Source organism: Camelus ferus, chromosome 4 (genome assembly GCF_009834535.1).
Source record: "Camelus ferus isolate YT-003-E chromosome 4, BCGSAC_Cfer_1.0, whole genome shotgun sequence".
Lineage (NCBI taxonomy): Eukaryota > Metazoa > Chordata > Mammalia > Artiodactyla > Camelidae > Camelus > Camelus ferus.
Window position 1 is genome coordinate 4813665 of NC_045699.1, and position 14056 is coordinate 4827720.

Sequence of the window (14056 nt, forward strand, 5' to 3'; positions counted from 1 at the left end):
TACAAGATCAACACAAAAATAAATTACATATCTATTTCCTATACACACACACACACACGTGTCTAAACCTAAAACCCCAATGCAGAATTTCCAAATGGATCAACAGGTTTCAATATAAAATATAAAACTAAAAAACTTTAGAAAAAATGGGAAATATTTTCCCCAAACTTAGTCATGGCAACATACTCATGATAAATAGAAGATAAATATAGAATAGAAAATTGATACATTGGACATCAAAATAAAACATTTACTCTGTGAAAGACAATAGCCAAGAAGATGAAAATACAAGCTACAGACAAAATGATTTGCAAACTATGTCAGAGGACTTTGCATCGCAACTATATAAAGAATTTTTAAAATAGTAACAATAACAACCCAGTTAAAAAATGGACACAAGGCATGAAAAGAATCTCTAGCAGTGAGAATACACTGATGCCTACTGCATGATTTTTAATTTTCTGTATACAATGATGTTTTGACATCTTAAAAAACCCTTTCTGGCTGAGAAAAGACTGCTCTTCCTGGGACAGGCCAGTTCTTAAACAGCAAATGATTCAGCTGGGAGCATGCCTTTGATAATGCAAATTATCCAGAGTTAAACCTTATCTAGCCACACACCCCCGTAGGCAGTATTCTTTACCCTTAATAATCACAGAGCCAGGAGCCAGGCAACTTGGAATCACCCCTATAAAGACCACCAGATTATTCAAAGTAGCAATGCTAAACTCCTCACTCTGCCCCTCTGGCCGAGGCTTTCCCCTTTCTCCCATCTTCTGCTGCCTTACCAAGCCTGGCATTCCTCCCATGGCCCTTGTGGTGTGCTGTGCCTCTCACTTTTATGGGAACTGTGGGAAATATTAAACTTTTTTTTCAATGGCATTGACTTCTTCGTGTCATCAGTCACCTCCATAAGTTAAGACCCACACACAGAACAGAATGGCACATAAATGCAAAGATACTAAAGGCATCACTTGAAAATAGGGAACAGCAAATTGAAACCACAATGAGGTACCTATTAAAATGGCTAAACTTTAACCCCAGTGTTCATAGCAGCACTATTTACAATAACCAAGACATGGAAACAATCTGAATGTCCATCCACAGATGACTGGATAAAGAAGTTGTGGTCTGTATAAACAATGGACTACTACTCAGCCATAAGAAAGAATAAAATAATGCCATTTGCAGCAACATGGATGGACCTGGAGATCATCATTCTAAGTGAAGCCAGCCAAAAAGAGAAAAATACAATATGATATCACTTATACATGGACTCTAAAAAAAAACAAAACAAAAAACCACAAGTGAACTTATTTACAAAACAGAAAAAGACTCATGACATAGAAAAGAAACATGGTTACCAGGGGGAAAAGGGGTGGGAAGGGATAAATTGGGAGTTCGAGATTTTCAGATACTAAGTACTATATATAAAATACATAAACAACAAGTTTCTACTGTATAGCATAGGGAATTATATTCAATATCTTGTAGTACCTATAATGGAAAAGGGTATAAAAACAAATACAGGTATGTATACATATGACTGAAACATTATGCTGTACACCAGAAATGGACACACTGTAAACCGAACTATACTTCAATTTACAAATGGTAAAAAACAAAACAAAACAAAACAAAAAACCTAAAGTTTAAAATACTTACAATAACATGTGCAAACAAGGATACAGAACAAGTAGATTTCTCACATATTGTTGATGGCAATGAAAAATGGGAAAGGCACTCTGGAAATAGTTTTGCAGCTTCTTACAAAATTAAACATACACTTACCGTACAACCAAGAGAATTCTCACTCCTGGGCATTCATCATAGAAAAATGAAAAATTCATGTTCACGCAAAAACCTGCACACATTGTTCCTATCAGATGTGTTATAATTAAAACTGGAAACGCAGATGTCCTTCAGTGGGTGAATGTATAAACAAACTATAGTACATCCACATTATGTCTTGTAGAATATTATGCAGCAGTAAAAAGGGTGAACTGTTAATTATATACAACTTTAATGAACCCCAAGGGAATTATGCTGAAAGAGGCCTGTCTAGAAAGTTATATGCTATATGATTTTATTTATATGAAATGACAAAATTATAGAAATGGATACCTGATGGAAGATACCTTGTATTTTGATTGTGGTGCTGGTTACGTGAATTTAAGCATGTGCTAAAACTGACAGGCAAAACTGACAAGGCTTTAGCTAAGACTCACCAAGAAAAAGACGGCTCAAAATCAGAAATAAATGAGACGTTATAAATGACACCACAAAAACTCAAAGCATAATACGAGATTACTATAAACAATTATAACTGTGTGGTGATGGATGTTAACTAGATTTATTACAGTGATTTCACAATATATATGTATATCGAATCATGTACACATGAAATTAATGATATGTCAACTATATCTCAGTAAAAGATGATTTTAAAATAAATGGGAGAAGTTGCATAATGTAATAACTGTTGAAATAAAAAGTTTATAGACTGTTAGAATTGTGCCAATGTACCTTTCATGGTTTTCATATTGTACTACAATTAGGTAACATCAGGGAAGCTGTGTGAAAGGTATGAGGACCTCTCTGTGCTAGCTTTGCAACTGCCTGGGAATCTACAATTATTTCAAAATAAAACACTAAAAAAAAAAAAAAGCTAACTGATCCTATCAGTGGGACTTGTTATTATTCATAAATGGATCTTGCAAACAATTCAGATTTATCCCAATGATTCATGGATAAAAACCCTAAGGCCCTGCATGCGTTTTTACTGGGAGAGAAACAAGGGGAGGGGTGGGCAGAAATGTTGCAAAGGAATCCACTTTGGGCGGTTCTCTCAGTGGTCCTCTCTTCCTTTTGGTTTATATAATATAAACTTTGCCGCGTATGTCAAAGCAGCAAACTTCAGAATCTCTGAGCCAAGCAACAGGATGGAACTTCATACCCTTTTATTTAATTCATTATCTGATTTAATTTTAACTGATCAAAATGAGTCTCGGTGGGGCTTTTCACAGACTCCCAAAAGGCACTGACAGGGGCCTCCCAGCACCTCCAGCCCGGGTGCCGCCCCCAGTTCCTGCCTCATGATTGATGCGCTCCTTGTGCCCTGCCTGCGGTCTGTCTTTAGGGCTGGCACGCACCTCCCGGTGTCCACTCCTCATCGCCCCGCTGTGCGGGGACCCAGCCCGCGGCGCCACCACGTGGGGACGTCCTGCCCAGCCCCGCCCTGCCAGTCCCCCCCGGCGCAGGTGCAGTTACTGCCCCCGGGTCTCCAGCCACCTCCCAGGGCGGGGTCGGCCAACGCTACTCAGCCTAAGGACAATGACGCTGCATTATTTGTTTTCCCTAAAAGAAGAAAAGTGTCACATATGGACACCCACGATGACACAGCCCGCCACTGGGGATGGTTCTGGAGAGGTGGCTGTCACTGCAGGTGCTCGAGTGGGAGCCAACGTCCCCCGGGCCACTTCCTTCCTGGGGCCAGGGGGGAGTGACAGGGCTACTACCCACAGGATGGACAAGGGGGACCTGCCCACACCTCCTAACTTTGGGAGACAAACATGAGAGGACCATTGGCCCAAAGTCCTTGCCCCTGTCTCTACTCCAAGGTGCCTAGGTCCTTCCTCAGTCCCAGATGCTACCCGTGTGAGCAACAGCCTAAAACCCCAGAACACTTACACGGAGAGCTCCGTGGGAGGTACCTGGGGAAAGAGATGTCTCGGGTGTGATAGACTGGAATAATCCAGCCACATTTTCTGAGCCAACACCAAGCACCTGAAATTCCCCATTTCCTTTTCAGCTGGTGCCTGTTCTAAATCCCAAAAACACTGCAAGCATTTCCTAGGATTATCCATTGCCCCTTCTTTTCCATTGCAGCATTTAAAAATCCTAGATTAAATGATATTGAATGATATTTAAAAATCCTAAATTAAATGATATTCCAATCAGAATTTTAAAACATTTAAGGGGCCTTAAAATTGTATTTTAAGAAAAACTTAAAATTGGGGGGGGGGTGGCAGTGAATAAAGGCCTTGGTCAATAATGCAATTTATTACAAAGGCAGCTTAAACGTTATCATGATCAGAACAAGTTCAAAAATGGTTTGGTAAAGGGAAAAAGGTATTCAGAAACCTAGTAAAAGGACACAGGGGTCAGTTCTAATGACCGTCCCCTGGCCTTATCTCAGATGGTTTGAGCATAAAAACAAAGCAAAACAAAACACACTAGCTAAGGATTACCTGCTGACTGAAGAAGAAATCAGAGCCTAAACGGACACAAATGAAAAACTCTGGAGCGAAACCTCTCCTGTACCATAAGCACAGGAGGAATAACGGAACAAATTAAAAGGTTTTCCAAATATGATCATTCATTTGGGCAAAGATCAGAAGTAAATGCTAAAATTAGTGGGTAAAATCTAGACGGTTAAGAGGACATACGTATAACCTGAATGTATCTACTCACATGGTATTAATATTATAGGCTTAAATGACGACTTTTAGGGGGAAGAAACATGAAAGATTCAGTTTAATTTAATTAGTTGATTTAATTTAATTCAAATTAATTCAATTTAATATCACCATTAATGAGGCTGGTTAACAGCAAGTGCCTGCTGGTACGATGTACTCCGCACTTCTTTTATATATTGCTACAGAAGGTACACAGCCTAAATATAACCTAAGGACACATCAGACAGATCCCGCCACCTACATGACCAGTAATAGAGTTGTGGTTAACAGCTAATGACCATTCAGGATCCTGTCAGGGGTTCGTCCCACGTGGCTTTCCTGACACATACCACCTTGGCACGTTTCACCGAGGTCATATTCAAGCTCGTGTTAGCCGAGGGATGTCAGGGATACGTCAGCAAGACCAAACCTGTAAGCCTGGCAGAGAACAAGCTTTTTCCTTCCCCACCAAAGTCAAACTGTCAGAGGGAACTGCCTGCACAGTGATTCCAGAACCCTGACTCCTTCCACGTGGTACCCTTCTGACCTCAGTGCAGCGACAAGGGACGGCAGAGACTATACAGGGTGACGTTCTCTCATGGGGTTTGTTTTACCACCAACACCCACATTCCGCTACCTAGAAGCTGGTGACATCACCTCATTCAAATGAAAGCTTGGGAAATCTAGACGGGTAGTGGGCCCAGGGACAGAAGGAAGTGGCTACTGGTGACCGTGCAGTATTTGGAATGGGGATCTCTTTTTAGTTACATTTATCAATTGTATATATTGTGGATTGACTTGTGGACGGACTTCCCAAACCCATTACCTTCGTAAGATTTCTGTCATCTGGTTGCTACCCTAATGAGGTCTCCACGGCTCTGTGCATTTTCTTCTCTGCTGAGAATGGTGGCTTCTGGCTGAAGCTATCACATATTTACTGCATTCTAGACGTTCTTCATTGTGTGAGTACTTTGCTCAATGAGATCTGATCTTTGAGCGAAAGCTTTCACATTTTCACATTGCTTTCTCAGTGTCTCTCCACAGTGGAAGTTTACTGGGGGGGCTACGGTCATAAAGATTATTTCCTATATTCTCTATCTTCACAGTATTTCCTTACCCAGAGAATTCTCCGATGTCCAACCAGGACCAAATTTATCCTTAGTGGCTGGAAGACTATTCCCATTTCAAGGGTTTTCATTCCACAGGAAGTTCTTGCTATAGACTGAAAGCTTGTGTCCTCCCCAAATTCATGCATTGAATCCCTAACGTGCTGGTATTTTGCAGGTAGAGGCCTTTGGGAGGTGAACAGGTCAGGGGGGCAGAGCCTCATGAATGGAATCAGTGTCATTTTTCAAAAAAAAAAGAAAAAAAAGGCCCCAAAGAGCTCCCTTCCCCTTCCTCCACGTGAGGACAAGGCAAGGAGACAGCCATCCAGGAACCAGCACGTGGAGCCCCACAAGACACTGAACCTGCCGGCACCCTGACCCTGCACTTCCCAGTTCCACAGCGCTGAAAAATAATCACCTGTTACTGAAGCCACCCAGTCTTACAGTATTTTTGTCGTAGCAGCCTGAACAGACTTCGACAGTTCTCCAAGTTTAACGAGGAACCTCCGTGCTCATTAGCTAGCAGGTTGTAGCCCCTTCTCTAAGCTCTGCAATCTTTCTTAGCCCTGACTCATGGCTGAAAGGTCCCCTACGTTCATCATCATATTTCCTCCTGTGGGCTCTCTGATGTTCTCAAAGGCATGATTTCTGGCTGAAAGTGTTCCAAGATGTGTGACACTTACACAGCTGTTCATGTAAGCTACCTGATGTAATGCAAGACTCGGTATCTAGATGAAAGTTTTTCCGTGTTCATTACATTCACGTTTCATTCCCTGTGACATTGAGGTTCGACTTCTGCTGGAAATCTTCCCTACCTTTATCAAATTTAGAGTTTCTCCCTTGTGTGATAAAAACAGATCAGAATATGCCACCCCCAAAATCTATATATAGTGTTTGCATATAACCTGCATACATCCTCCCATCTGTAGATTAATTATAATATCTAATACAACGTAAATACTATGTAAATAATTGCTGGCCTGAGCCAAATTCAAGTTTTGCTTCTCAGAATTTTTTGGAATGTTTTTCCCCCAAAACATTTTCAATCTGCAGTTGGTTGAATCCATGGTTGCAGAATCCGCGGAGAGGGCCTACTGTAATCACAAAACTTACAGAAACATGAGAGGAAATCTCTGTGACCTCGGTTTAGGAAAAGTTTAAAATATGACTCAAAAAAGCATAACTAATTAAAGAGATTAAAATTTTTTAAAATCTGGACTGGAGGTGCCAAGATGGCAGAGTAGAGAGACTCATGGCTCGCACTCTCCCAAAAATACACCAAGAATTACATCTGTGAACCCGCTGAATCATGCAGAGCAGCTGCTGAACTCTGGCAAAGTGTCTCACTTTGAAATACAGCAGGATTCTCATAAAATCCGACAAACAACAAGTTCCTACTGTATAGCACGGGGAACTATATTCAGTATCTTGTAGTAACTTACAGTGAAAAAGAATATGAAAACGAATATATGTGTGTTCATGCCTGACTGAAGCATTGTGCTGTACACCAGAAATTGACACAACATTGTAAACTGACTATACATCAATAAAAATATATATAAATACCAAAAAAGAAATTGAAAATCTGATCGACTAAATACTTCTGCTCTTTGAAAGACACATGGTGAGAGAAAAACACAGAAGTGACCTATGATCACTTATTAAACTGATTTGATACTCAAAATCTTCACACAAAAATCCCCCACAGATAACATGCAATTTTTCTAACATAGATTAAATTCTTTCAGGGGGTAATTAGGTTTATTTATTTTTATATATATATATATATTTTTTTTTTAATGGAGGCAGTGGGGATTGAACCCAGGACCTCACGCATGCTAAGCACGCACTCTACCACTGAGCTCTTTATATCCTCCCCACCTCATATACATTACTAGTGAAAAAACATTAAGCAAAGGAAAAGGGAGCAGAAATGTGTCCCATTCTTTTTATGAAGCAAATATGACCAAACACCAAAATTCTACAGGAACACAGGAAAAGGAAATTATAGGCTCACCTAACTTGCGATACAGAAATGAGAAAATACAAGCAGAAAGATCCCAGCCGACAAACACACAAAGCAACTCATCAGGAAGCAGGGGCTATACAGGAAATCAACAACAAATTAACATGAGAAAATTCATTATCGTACTCACAATATTTAAAGGGTAAAGGAAATAAGCTATGTCTTTATTTCCATCAATACAGAAAAAGTACTCAAATAATTCAAAGCATCATGACTACACTGAAACTGAAATCTAAGCAAACTGGCAACTGGAGGGAACACGCTTATCAACAAAGGTTACCCAAGAGCCAACAGCAAACAACAGAAATAATGTTGAAGATGTGTGTATTTTCCTTCAGGACTGACTTTATTTCTATTTCTCCTTTTCTAGTTTGATGTATGGCCCCATATAAACCTCACAAATCCACTACAATGCAAAATGGGGAAAGAATAAATAGCTCAGCTGAGATGTGTTCATTCTGCTGCTCTCAGGACAGTGCAGGGAACCGTGAAGGTTCCGCTGGGAGGTCAGGGAAGGACCAGGCAGAGGGAGCACCCCCTCATCCACATAGGACTCAGCAATGGTCATGTGAGGACCTCGTGGCACAACGGTAGCGCATCTGACTCCAGAAGTGGTCATGGGGACTAACACCTACAGCTTTTCATTCACTAAATATAACCTTCCCTACGTTTAAACAATAATTTACTTGTTTTTCTGAATTAATCATTAATCACAGAAACAACACAAGACAGGTGGGGAGGGTAGAGCTCAGTGGCAGAGTGTGTGCTTAGCATGCACGAGGTCCGGGGTTCAATCCAGAGTACTTCCGTCAAAATAAACAACTAAATAAACCTAATTCCCCCCAACAAAGATAAATAAATAAAATATTTTTTAAAAGAAACAACACAAGAGAAAATTAGTTACGTTAAAGTGTATGAAGGATACGGCATTTATCTTTCATTAAAATCAACACAGCAAAATACTCAGGCTGCATCACTTAACTGTTTTCCTATTAACACTGCTTACCCCTCAAGGGAGAAAAGCCACAGAAATTTCCGTAAAATATGAAGCGCTTTAGGGCAAGAACTTTTCTTGCACTTAAACTGAAGGTAAGTTTCTCAAAGGGTCCTTTTCATAAGAGGCTTTTGGTGACTCACCTGTGAGAAAGTGAACGACACTGTGTTTTCCTCCTGATTCTCACAAATTGGGTGTCCCTTGACAAGTTCACTGAACCAGTCAGGTCCAATTTCTTGAAAGCTTTCAGGAGTCAGAAGTAGATAACCACGGAAACCCTCTGTGAGCCATCATTCTGAGATTCCCTGAGGTCAGGAGAAGTCAATACTGCCACCTGTGGTGATGGGCACAGGTGAGAGCGGCATACTATCTGTAAAGAGGGAAGAATGAAGGGACTGGGGGTGAGGGGAGCGGTTTAGCAATAGTGGAAACAAAATTTCCGCCCTCTGGCTGGTTATCCGTTACCCTCAGACCTCATCCTTACTAAGATCTCCCCACAGCGGCCTTTCCTGGGCAACATACCCCTGGGTCACCGCAGCTCATCTCCCTCTTCTCAAAACTGGCCAAATCCTCCAGTCACATAGTGTGGTGACCTCTGGAGGTGCCAACATCTTGGCCCAGAGTTCAAGAACTGCTTCTGACGGTGCAGATTTAGGCCCTGCTCCTTTTACCCCAGAACCTCTTTTGCTGCGGCTCTGAAGCTCTGATGAGGAGAGTAAGAACTGTGAGGTTCTCTTCCAGGTAAAATTCCTATTCCTAGAAGCCTCCATCACAAGTGCTGTTCCAAAATAATTTCTCTAAAATAGAAACTGTTTTTAATTTGTTCTAGAATATAAATTTGTTTCCCAAGACTTAGGACCTGGGTCGGGGAAACAAATTCACTATAGGGTCAAACTATGACTCTCCTGGAATTCACTGTCATTTCACACTTAAAACACACACCTTCTGCCAGTGCAGAAAAGGCTAGGGTACTCTGCCCAAGAATTCTAATGACACACCAAAAATTCCAGAGTACATTTGAAAATGGTGACAGACAACTCAAACTCACTTCCAACTTTATCCTTGGGTACTCAGGGACAGGTAAGTGCTGGGAAGGCTGTAATGCTGGTTTTAGGCAGGTGCGATAAATTTAGACAGAGCCTGAGATTTAAAGCACACCTGCTCTTAAATCGGAGCTGGCTCACCACTAACTTGTCATTTGAGCACATGGCTCCACCTGCTTGAATCTTGGTTGTTTTTCGTTTGTTTTTAATGAGGATGGTTACATGAGGTTACACGCGATCATAAAGTGGCCCTGAGGTTACATAAGCCACCCAAGGCCCAGAACAAAGTGGCTTCTGCATAAAACAGCAGTTGTCACTCAGCTGGCCATATGCTTTCAGGCGATAACTGATCTAACTCTCAGAACAATGCCATTATTTTCAGCTGAGAAACCGGAGTCTTCCCCGGGTTCCTTCTGTCGCCCCCACCTACAGGTGACACAGCTGGGATTTGTCCGGGTCTCTCTGGCTCCAGAAGGCAAGTTCCCGCCGCACAAAGCCCTCCCGCGCTTTCTAGCACGCTAACGGCGGACATTATAAACGCGTTTTCCCCGCCCGCCCCGGGCAAGGGCCTTTCTCCCGCAGGGCTGCAGGCGGGTCTGGGTGCACGGGCCGCACGGAGCCCCTGCTCCTGGCGCGGCTCAGCCCCACCTTCGCTCGGGGAGCCCAAAGGGCCGGGGTCCCCCGCACACTCACAGGTCTAGGCAGGTTCACGCACTCACGAGGCCCGCCGGGAGGGCTCTCCGGAGTCCCCGTTCCCTCCTCCCCGAGCACAAGCCCACACGTCCCTGCTGGTCCCCAGGCCGCCCAGATCCCCCTCTACCCCCGTGCTCTCACTGGAGGTGCGACCCACCACGGGCACCACGCGGAACACGAGGCCCAGCCGAGGGACCCCCAAGCAGCCGGGCAGAAGGAGCGAGCCGACTGGCGACACTTGGGCTGCGCGTGCGCAGAAGGAAGCCCACGGGAGGCTCCCCGGGGGCTGCGCAGCGAGCCAGGGCCACAAAAACTACATTTCCCATAAAACTCCGGGGCTGATCCTAGCTGGGACTTGGCAGCGTTTTTCACTTTTTCAGACGGTTTAGAGATGTTGGCCGTGGACTTCTCTTCTTTCTGGATTGTCTCAGAATCCCCAAAAGTTGGGAGTTAAACTTGGCATTTACCGCCAAATACAATGCGAGGTCTTCCATCAAATCCGGGTTAAATAAAAAACAGCTGCCAAAGATACTAGACAGTTGGGGAAACTTGAATATGCACTGGTTTACTTTTTTTTTAAGGACGAATAAAAACATTTTATCTGTGTGTGAATGAAAAATATTGCAAACCATATCAGTAAACAAAGAATGCTGAGCCATCAAGTTATCAGCGGCTGCCGCCACCCCCTTACAGTGAGGACAGGCCTGCAGCCTGGCCTCTGCAGCCCCTCACAGTGGTGAACTCTGAGGGGACTCAGAATAAGAAAGGACAGGATCCTGGCCCTAGATAGCTAGATGCTTGTCAAAGGAATGAATGCAAAGAGCCCAAATATTTGCTCCTTTCCATACATAGAAAAGAGCTAAATTCTTTAACTTGAGATGTCTGGTTTTCTTCAGTTAACAAGTAATCTTTCAAGTGTGCCAACTACCATGGTCTTTGCTGTAAAACTCCTATATATCCTGGCTCCTCCCCTGCCTCTTCTGACCAGTCCCTCAGAGCGATCTGAGACGGTGTCATGCCGAGGCTCAAAGGGGTTCGAGTCCTCAGAAATGTCTGCCCAATAAAACATAACTCTCAACTTTTAGTCTGTGCAGCTACTTCAGTCGACATGTGTACTCAGAATCACACACAAGTTACCTTTACAGTTCAATTTACTATATAGAAATCATTTAGGTTTTATATTTTCAGTTAAATTCTAAACTGAGATTACATTATTTTTTAAAAAGATTGTTACATTAATTCAGTACTTTTTTAGCATACCAAATGGAAATATGCAAGTTCAAACTTCAAATTGATAGCAATCTTCAAATACAATAAAGACATTTTTTAAAGTTACTGTATCATTCATGTCGTACTTGCAACTCTGAGCTGTTATATACAGAGTAACTCTCCTATAAATTCGGCAAAATTGACATGCTATGAAGCTCCAAGTTGTACAGTCAAGCCAAGGACTCAAAGTTGTATCATCTTTTAAAAGATTTGGCATTTCTGGATCAAAAAGCACCATGTAAAAGGTTGGGAACAATTCCTCCTCCTCATTATAGTTAAAAAAAGTTGCATGGTAACTTGGAATTGTGCATAAAACTCCACACTATACCTTGAAAAACTCCAAGGGTAATTTGATGACAATGGATTGGAGTTTTTATTTTTTTTTATTAATGGAACCCATAAAATTCAAATGGGAACTTGTCAAATCAAAAATATTATGTGCTTACTGCATTAGGAGATTGAAATTTATTAGAGACTCATGATCAGTTTCTTTCCACCTTGAAAGCAAGGTGTCAAAAACCAGCTATTAATGCACTGGGTTACTCTTAAATGTAAAACTAATAGTGAAATCACAATAGGGAAAACAGAGATTTTATACAGGCACCACAGTGAAGTATTTAGGATTAAAATTATGTCTTTGTAAATTTATTTAATAAATTTTCAGGAAAAGCAATTAGAGTAAATAGGGCAAAATGTTAAGTTTTTACATTGAGGAAACGAGGATAGATAAATGCATGTTTCACCATTTTTCTGAGTTGTTAAAAATTTTGCAGGACAAAGTGAAAAGGGGTGGGGGAGGGAGATAAGGGTACTACCCCATCTGCGTAGCTTTAAAATTCAAACCAGCATCTCCATTAAACGAATAAACGTACTTACCTGCCCTTCTTAAAAAATTTAAATGCAATTGATATTTATATGTTGATACTGTACTCTGCAACTTTGGTAAGATCTTTTATTAGCTCTAATCATTTTTTTGTGTGTGGATTCCTTAGGACTTTCTATATATAGGATCAAGTTATCAGTGAATATAATTTTACTTCCTCCTTTCCAATGTGAATGCCCTTTATGTCTTTTTCTTATCCAATTACACTGGCTAGAATTTCCAGTACAATGTTGAACAGCAGTAGCAAAATCAGGCATCCTTGTCTTGCTCTTGATCTTAAGGGGAAAATCTTCCAGCCTTTGAGTGTGATGTTACTGACAGGTTTTCTACAAATGTCTTTATCATGTTGACGAAGTTGCCTTTTATTCCTAGTTTGCTGATTTTTTTTTTTTTATCATGAAAGGGTGTTGAATTTTGTCAAATACTGTGTCAATTGAGCTGATTATGTGGTTTTTTTTTTTCTTTGTTCTAATAATGTGGTATATATTACGTTGATTGATTTTCTTTTGTTGAGCCACACTTCAGTTCTTGGGATAAATTCCACTTGGTTATGGTGTATAAAATCCTCTGAGTATGCTGTACAATTTAGCTTGTTAGTATTTTGTTGAGGATTTTTGCATCTATATTCATAAGGATATTGGCCTGTAATTTTCTTTTCATGAAGTGTCTTTGGTTTTGGTATCAAGGTAAGGCTGGCTTCATAGAATGAATTAGGAAGCACACCATCCTCTTCTATTTTTTGGAAGAGTCTGTGAAGGGTTCACATTAATTATTTAAATGTTTGGTGGAATGCTCCAGGGATGTCAACTGCTCCTGGACTTTTTTGGGAGATTTTTGATTACTGATTCAATCTCTTTACTTGTTATAGTTCTGTTCAGATTTTTCTATTTCTTTGTATGTTTCTAGAAATGTGTCCATTTCATCTAGGTTATCCTATTTGTTAGTGTACATTGTTTACAGTAGTCTCTTAGAATCCCTTTTATATCTGTAAGCTTGGAAGTAATGTCCCCACATTCATTCTGATATTAGTTATTTGCATCTTCTCTCACTTTTTTCTTAGTCTAGCCAAAGTTTGCCAGTTTGATCTTTTTGAAGGATCAACTTTTGATTTCATTAATTCTGTCTTATTTTTTATTCTCTATTTCATCTATCTCCACTCTAACGTCTATTATTCCCTTTCTTCTTCCAGCTTTGGGTTTAGTTTTCTCTTCTTTGTCTAGTTCCTTAAAATGTAACATTAAGTTATTGATTTGTAATCTACAGCTATTGTAACTTACAGCTGTAAGTTTTCTGCTGAGCAATGCTTTCACTACTTCCCATCAATTTCAGTATGCTGTGTTTTGTGTTCCTTCATCTCAAAATACTTTCCAATATTTCTTTGATGTCTCCTTTGACCCACAAAATTGTTTAAAAGTTTGCTGTTGCATTCCTCTTATTCAGTTTTCAGGGTCCTTAGATGGCTGGCTGTATACATTCCCTCGAGAAGTTACACTTGCTTCCAGCGGGAGATGCAAGGCAGAGTGTGCTTATCCTTTGGAACTGGAAGCTTTTTTTCTCTTTAGGAAAGTGAAAGAATCTAGAATTT

General features: G+C 41.0%; 1 long non-coding RNA gene across 5 annotated transcripts in view; it reads right to left on the bottom strand.

Annotated features, from left to right (window-relative positions):
- The window catches only part of LOC106729959, a 59083-nt gene extending 48479 nt beyond the window's left edge, over positions 1–10604 (bottom strand). For 4 of the 5 annotated variants that reach the window (XR_004319028.1, XR_001366380.2, XR_004319027.1 and 1 more), the window contains exons 1-2: positions 10461–10585; positions 8727–8953 (exon numbers count right to left, since the gene is read on the bottom strand). This is a non-coding gene — a long non-coding RNA (uncharacterized LOC106729959). Of the gene's footprint in view, positions 1–8726; positions 8954–10460 lie in introns of all 5 variants that reach the window. The other variant, XR_004319026.1, reaches the window with a different exon arrangement.
- Positions 10605–14056: the final 3452 nt, after the last annotated feature.